Here is a 7,231-nt window from a genome sequence, read left to right as displayed (position 1 = left end):
TGTAATTATTAATTATATTGTAGCTATTTTAGGGTTTATTTTATAGGTAAGTATTTATTTTTAAATAGGAATAATTAATTTAATTATAGTAAATTTATTTAGATGTATTTAAATTATATTTAACTTAGGGGGGTGTTAGTGTACTTTGTAGCACTGTAGATAAGAGCTTTATGTTCCGGCGTTAGCCCATAAAACTCTTAACTACTGACTTTTTTATGCGGTAGGAGTCTTGGAGGTAGAGGCTGTACCGCTCACTTCTTCCAAGACTCGTAATACCAGCATTAGGCAAATCCCATTAAAAAGATAGGATATGGGGGGCGGAGCCTATAGCTGTTGCGAGAGGACATGTTTGTGCGGAGCTCCTGACTTCTACTGGGCGAATAAGGATTATTCCTGTACGAAATTACATCAATTCCCTAAAGATATCTGCTGAGGTGTCTTGTGAAACCCCAGGGAGGTTTGTGAGAAGTCTCATGAAGGTGGACCTTTCTATGTTCTTCAGCTCACTGACTTGGAGACTGGCCGCGTGGCAGGGAGACCTGCATTGTGAGCTTGCTCTCTCAAGTTGGTAGGGCACGCATTCCCCGTTATGATTGCAAGATCATTGGCAGTGTAAAGTGCTGCTCAATTAGCAACTTAATGACTTTATCCATGGTCGACTTGGACTCTGAGTACTTTGCCTATATTAATAGAGAAGAACAACTTCAAAATATGTCTCTTATGGTACCTAACGTGTTAAAAAACATTGAGAGCCTTCTTATTATGCGACTTAACAAGCTGGAAGAACATATGCTTGAGATGGTCCTTCCGGACTCAGCCCATACTTCACTGCCTGTTATGGAAAGTGACCTGAAGCCAAATGCTAACGTGCAAGATTTAGATGGGTCCCTTCCTAAACGAGATATGGAACAGAGGGTACTATATAAAACGCCATCCGTCTCATCTAACAGAGGCATAGCGATCCACACTGAGACTCGCTATGAAGGTGCAGCTAAGAATGTTTATGGTAGAGAGCTTGCTTCGGGATCGGAGGTCCCGCTGCGGGAGGTAATTAGCCAACAAGTGGAAAGGCTAGACCGGGTGAACACTGTTAAGTTACGCCGCATACCCTGGCTTCTGTTTGGCCATTTCGCACAGCCACGTGGCCCTGTTCAGCCAAGGGGCATATTTGGGCCAACGGATCGGTGCCTCCCTGCTGCGTACGGAATGCAGCTATTTGGCCTGGCACGAACCGGACTTTCCAGCCCGCATTCCTCCAGGAGGTGTAAGAGGGATTCAGCTCCCCCAGCCTGCTACTATCTCTTCACACTATACTTGATTCCCAGATAATTTATTGTTTAATAATATATGCCTCACCAAAGCTGATAAATGGACATAACATACGGACTTGGTCATTTCTGGGACACATATTCTAATCTATATGTAAAATAACCTGCTACTATCTCTTCATACCATGCTTGATTCCCAGATCTGGAGTGGGGTAATTTATTGTTTAATAATATATGCTTCACCAAAGCTGGTAAATGGTCATAACACACGGACTTGGTCACTTTTGGGACACATATTCTACTCTATATGTAAAATTATACCTCAGTTCCATAGTTTTTGTTTGAGTACAGAATAGTTTCAATCTATCTATTAGGGCCCAAAAAAGTGAAACCCCCCTTATGTAAAGTAGCGGGCCTAGCAGTTTTATTTCCCATTCTTGTTTTATATATATTTTTTGTTGTAGTCGGATGTATAACCCACCCGACATTTATTGCTATATCTACAGTTTGCTTTTTTCATGTCCTGCATCATCCCGTCTGAGAAATCATATGGAGTTCAGGTCACACTTTGGTAACTTACACCTATGTGCTCTACTATATTGACAAGCTCTCTACCAATTATCAGATTGTCTGTGTGATAGTATGCAATTCGTATAACAATATTTAAGCTTCATGCAGATATTGATGTGGATGTAACAGAATCTATAATGAGATCTAAAGCGATGTAATGTAGGCTGTATCTTGTACTTTTAACACCATTAGACATATCCTATTTGTTGCTAACAAACTTGTTCTATAATTTTCATCAAATTGTTCACTTCTATTATTTAAAACTAGTTCTTAGGCTAAATGGATTCCCCTTTGATAACTAGTGGTGCAAATGAGAGCCCACGAGTGGCTCTGGTTATTTAACAGGAATCCCTATATATATAGTTATATGTAAATCTGAGGCTTCTAATATGATTGTATATCTTTCTATGCAGGTATTTCATATATATGTATCTCTTAGACTGTATTTTTTTTTTGTATTTTTCATTGTACTGTAGATGCTATTCTGACTTAACATGTTTATTTTTGCCTGTTATTTGCAAAATGAAACCTCAATAAAAAAAAAAATTAAAAAAAAAAAAAAGATAGGATATGCAATTGACGTAAGGGGATTTGCGGTATGGAAAAGTCGTGTTAAAAAGCAGCGTTAGGACCCCTTAACGCTGCTTTTTAAGGCTAACGCAGAACTCGTAATCTAGGCGTCTGTGAGGCCCTTGCAGGAGCTGAATGTGGGGCAAAGTGTCAGAGTTAAACTGGATGATGAGAAGAAATGGAAGACATCTGCTACGGTAATTGTACGCTCTCCTGTACCAAGGTCTTATGTAGTCCTTACTGATGGAGGGACAGTCACACGTCGAAATCGAAAACATCTTCAGCCAGTACCTGAGAGTTTGGGACTGAATGCCTCAGTACCTCTGCCGGTGGGATCCCCTGTTTTAAGAGGGGTGCCTTCCCCTCAGCAAGATCACAGCGGGGATACTTTCTTTCATGTAATTAGCAAGAGTCCATGAGCTAGTGACGTATGGGATATACATTCCTACCAGGAGGGGCAAAGTTTCCCAAACCTCAAAATGCCTATAAATACACCCCTCACCACACCCACAATTCAGTTTTACAAACTTTGCCTCCTATGGAGGTGGTGAAGTAAGTTTGTGCTAGATTCTACATTGATATGCACTCCGCAGCAAGTTGGAGACCGGTTTTCCTCTCAGCGTGCAGTGAATGTCAGAGGGATGTGAGGAGAGTATTGCCTATTTGAATGCAGTGATCTCCTTCTACGGGGTCTATTTCATAGGTTCTCTGTTATCGGTCGTAGAGATTCATCTCTTACCTCCCTTTTCAGATCGACGATATACTCTTATTTATATACCATTACCTCTGCTGATTCTCGTTTCAGTACTGGTTTGGCTTTCTACAAACATGTAGATGAGTGTCCTGGGGTAAGTAAATCTTATTTTCTGTGACACTCTAAGCTATGGTTGGGCACTTTGTTTATAAAGTTCTAAATATATGTATTCAAACATTTATTTGCCTTGACTCAGAATGTTCAACATTCCTTATTTTCAGACAGTCAGTTTCATATTTGGGATAATGCATTTGAATTAATCATTTTTTCTTACCTTCAAAAATTTGACTCTTTTTTCCCTGTGGGCTGTTAGGCTCGCGGGGGCTGAAAATGCGTCATTTTATTGCGTCATTCTTGGCGCGGACTTTTTTGGCGCAAAAAATCTTTTCCGTTTCCGGCGTCATACGTGTCGCCGGAAGTTGCGTAATTTTTTGACGTTATTTTGCGCCAAAAATGTCGGCGTTCCGGAAGTGGCGTCATTTTTGGCGCCAAAAGCATTTAGGCGCCTTGAAACCAAAATGAACAGCTGTCGGACCCCCTCTGAACAAGAATGGCGAAATCAGGTGGAAGACCTGTTACTACTCGAGAGATATCACTACCTGAAAAGTCATAAATTAGAAACTTATGAACTTATAATAGCATACTGGAACAAAACCATATAGTGCCTTTGGCTGTTTTTTTTTTTTTTTTTTCCCTCCCCTCTCTCCCTTTCTTTCTTCTTCTTCTTCCTCCCTTTTTTCCGCCAGAACCTTCTGGCACGTATACCTATCAGCATAAAAAATGTTTTACATTTGTTTTGAAAGGGAAAAAAAAAATGGAAAATCGGGTTCTATCTTTGAAAAGATGCCCGATAAGGGACCATTCATTCTCTATAACCTTCCTAAATGACTGGAGAGTATAAGGGTTTTAAGATTAGCTTTCATTATGTATAGTTAGTTTACCGATCACCCTAATCTTGCATCATTGATTATGTACTCATCACTGTCATTGGAAACTCTGTGTCATTGTTGTGTATTGATGGATGTTCCATTCTCTTTGTAATGTTTGATGAACCTTAATAAAAAATATATTAAAAAAAAAAAAAAAAAAAAGCATTTAGGCGCCAAATAATGTGGGCGTCTTATTTGGCGCTAAAAAAATATGGGCGTCGCTTTTGTCTCCACATTATTTAAGTCTCATTTTTCATTGCTTCTGGTTGCTAGAAGCTTGTTCTTTGGCATTTTTTCCCATTCCTGAAACTGTCATTTAAGGAATTTGATCAATTTTGCTTTATATGTTGTTTTTTCTCTTACATATTGCAAGATGTCTCACGTTGCATCTGAGTCAGAAGATACTTCAGGAAAATCGCTGTCTAGTGCTGGACCTACCAAAGCTAAGTGTATCTGCTGTAAACTTTTGGTAGCTATTCCTCCGGCTGTTGTTTGTATTAATTGTCATGACAAACTTGTTAATGCAGATAATATTTCCTTTAGTAAAGTACCATTGCCTGTTGCAGTTCCTTCAACATCTAAGGTGCAGAATGTTCCTGATAACATAAGAGATTTTGTTTCTGAATCCATCAAGAAGGCTATGTCTGTTATTTCTCCTTCTAGTAAACATAAAAAATCTTTTAAAACTTCTCTCCCTACAGATGAATTTTTTAATGAACATCATCATTCTGATTCTGATGATTCTTCTGGTTCAGAGGATTCTGTCTCAGAGATTGATGCTGATAAATCTTCATATTTATTTAAAATGGAATTTATTCGTTCTTTACTTAAAGAAGTACTAATTGCTTTAGAAATAGAGGATTCTGGTCCTCTTGATACTAATTCTAAACGTTTAGATAAGGTATTTAAATCTCCTGTGGTTATTCCAGAAGTTTTTCCTGTTCCTAATGCTATTTCTGAAGTAATTTCCAAAGAATGGGATAAATTGGGTAATTCATTTACTCCTTCTAAACGTTTTAAGCAATTATATCCTGTGCCGTCTGACAGATTAGAATTTTGGGACAAAATCCCTAGAGTTGATGGGGCTATTTCTACCCTTGCTAAACGTACTACTATTCCTACGTCAGATGGTACTTCGTTTAAGGATCCTTTAGATAGGAAAATTGAATCCTTTCTAAGAAAAGCTTATCTGTGTTCAGGTAATCTTCTTAGACCTGCTATATCATTGGCTGATGTTGCTGCAGCTTAAACTTTTTGGTTGGAAACTTTAGCGCAACAAGTAACAGATCATGATTCTCATAATATTATTATTCTTCTTCAGCATGCTAATAATTTTATCTGTGATGCCATTTTTTATATTATTAGAGTTGATGTCAGGTTTATGTCTCTAGCTATTTTAGCTAGAAGAGCTTTATGGCTTAAGACTTGGAATGCTGATATGGCTTCTAAATCAACTCTACTTTCCATTTCTTTCCAGGGTAACAAATTATTTGGTTCTCAGTTGGATTCTATTATCTCAACTGTTACTGGTGGGAAAGGAACTTTTTTACCACAGGATAAAAAATCTAAGGGTAAAAACAGGGCTAATAATCGTTTTCGTTCCTTTCGTTTCAACAAAGAACAAAAGCCTGATCCTTCATCCTCAGGAGCAGTTTCAGTTTGGAAACCATCTCCAGTCTGGAATAAATCCAAGCCTGCTAGAAAGGCAAAGCCTGCTTCTAAGTCCACATGAAGGTGCGGCCCTCATTCCAGCTCAGCTGGTAGGGGGCAGGTTACGTTTTTTCAAAGAAATTTGGTTCAATTCTGTTCACAATCTTTGGATTCAGAACATTGTTTCAGAAGGGTACAGAATTGGTTTCAAGATGAGACCTCCTGCAAAGAGATTTTTTCTTTCCCGTGTCCCAGTAAATCCAGTGAAAGCTCAAGCATTTCTTAATTGTGTTTCAGATCTAGAGTTGACTGGAGTAATTATGCCAGTTCCAGTTCCGGAACAGGGGATGGGGTTTTATTCAAATCTCTTCATTGTACCAAAGAAGGAGAATTCCTTCAGACCAGTTCTGGATCTAAAAATATTGAATCGTTATGTAAGGATACCAACATTCAAAATGGTAACTGTAAGGACTATCTTGCCTTTTGTTCAGCAAGGGCATTATATGTCCACAATAGATTTACAGGATGCATATCTGCATATTCCGATTCATCCAGATCATTATCAGTTCCTGAGATTCTCTTTTCTGGACAAGCATTACCAGTTTGTGGCTCTGCCGTTTGGCCTAGCTACAGCTCCAAGAATTTTTACAAAGGTTCTCGGTGCCCTTCTGTCTGTAATCAGAGAACAGGGTATTGTGGTATTTCCTTATTTGGACGATATCTTGGTACTTGCTCAGTCTTTACATTTAGCAGAATCTCATACGAATCGACTTGTGTTGTTTCTTCAAGATCATGGTTGGAGGATCAATTTACCAAAAAGTTCATTGATTCCTCAGACAAGGGTGACCTTTCTGGGTTTCCAGATAGATTCAGTGTCCATGACTCTGTCTTTAACAGACAAGAGACGTCTAAAATTGATTTCAGCTTGTCGAAACCTTCAGTCACAATCATTCCCTTCGGTAGCCTTATGCATGGAAATTCTAGGTCTTATGACTGCTGCATCGGACGCGATCCCCTTTGCTCGTTTTCACATGCGACCTCTTCAGCTCTGTATGCTGATTCAATGGTGCAAGGATTACACAAAGATATCTCAAATAATATCTTTAAAACCGATTGTACGACACTCTCTAACGTGGTGGACAGATCACCATCGTTTAATTCAGGGGGCTTCTTTTGTGCTTCCGACCTGGACTGTAATTTCAACAGATGCAAGTCTCACGGGTTGGGGAGCTGTGTGGGGATCTCTGACGGCACAAGGAGTTTGGGAATCTCAGGAGGTGAGATTACCAATCAATATTTTGGAACTCCGTGCAATTTTCAGAGCTCTTCAGTTTTGGCCTCTTCTGAAGAGAGAATCGTTCATTTGTTTTCAGACAGACAATGTCACAACTGTGGCATACATCAATCATCAAGGAGGGACTCACAGTCCTCTGGCTATGAAAGAAGTATCTCGAATTCTGGTTTGGGCGGAATCCAGCTCCTGTCTAATC

The sequence above is a fragment of the Bombina bombina genome, chromosome 7 (genome assembly GCF_027579735.1).
Source record: "Bombina bombina isolate aBomBom1 chromosome 7, aBomBom1.pri, whole genome shotgun sequence".
NCBI classification, from domain to species: Eukaryota; Metazoa; Chordata; class Amphibia; order Anura; family Bombinatoridae; genus Bombina; species Bombina bombina.
The sequence above is the reverse complement of the archived record's forward strand: the minus strand, read 5'-3'. Positions refer to the sequence as shown.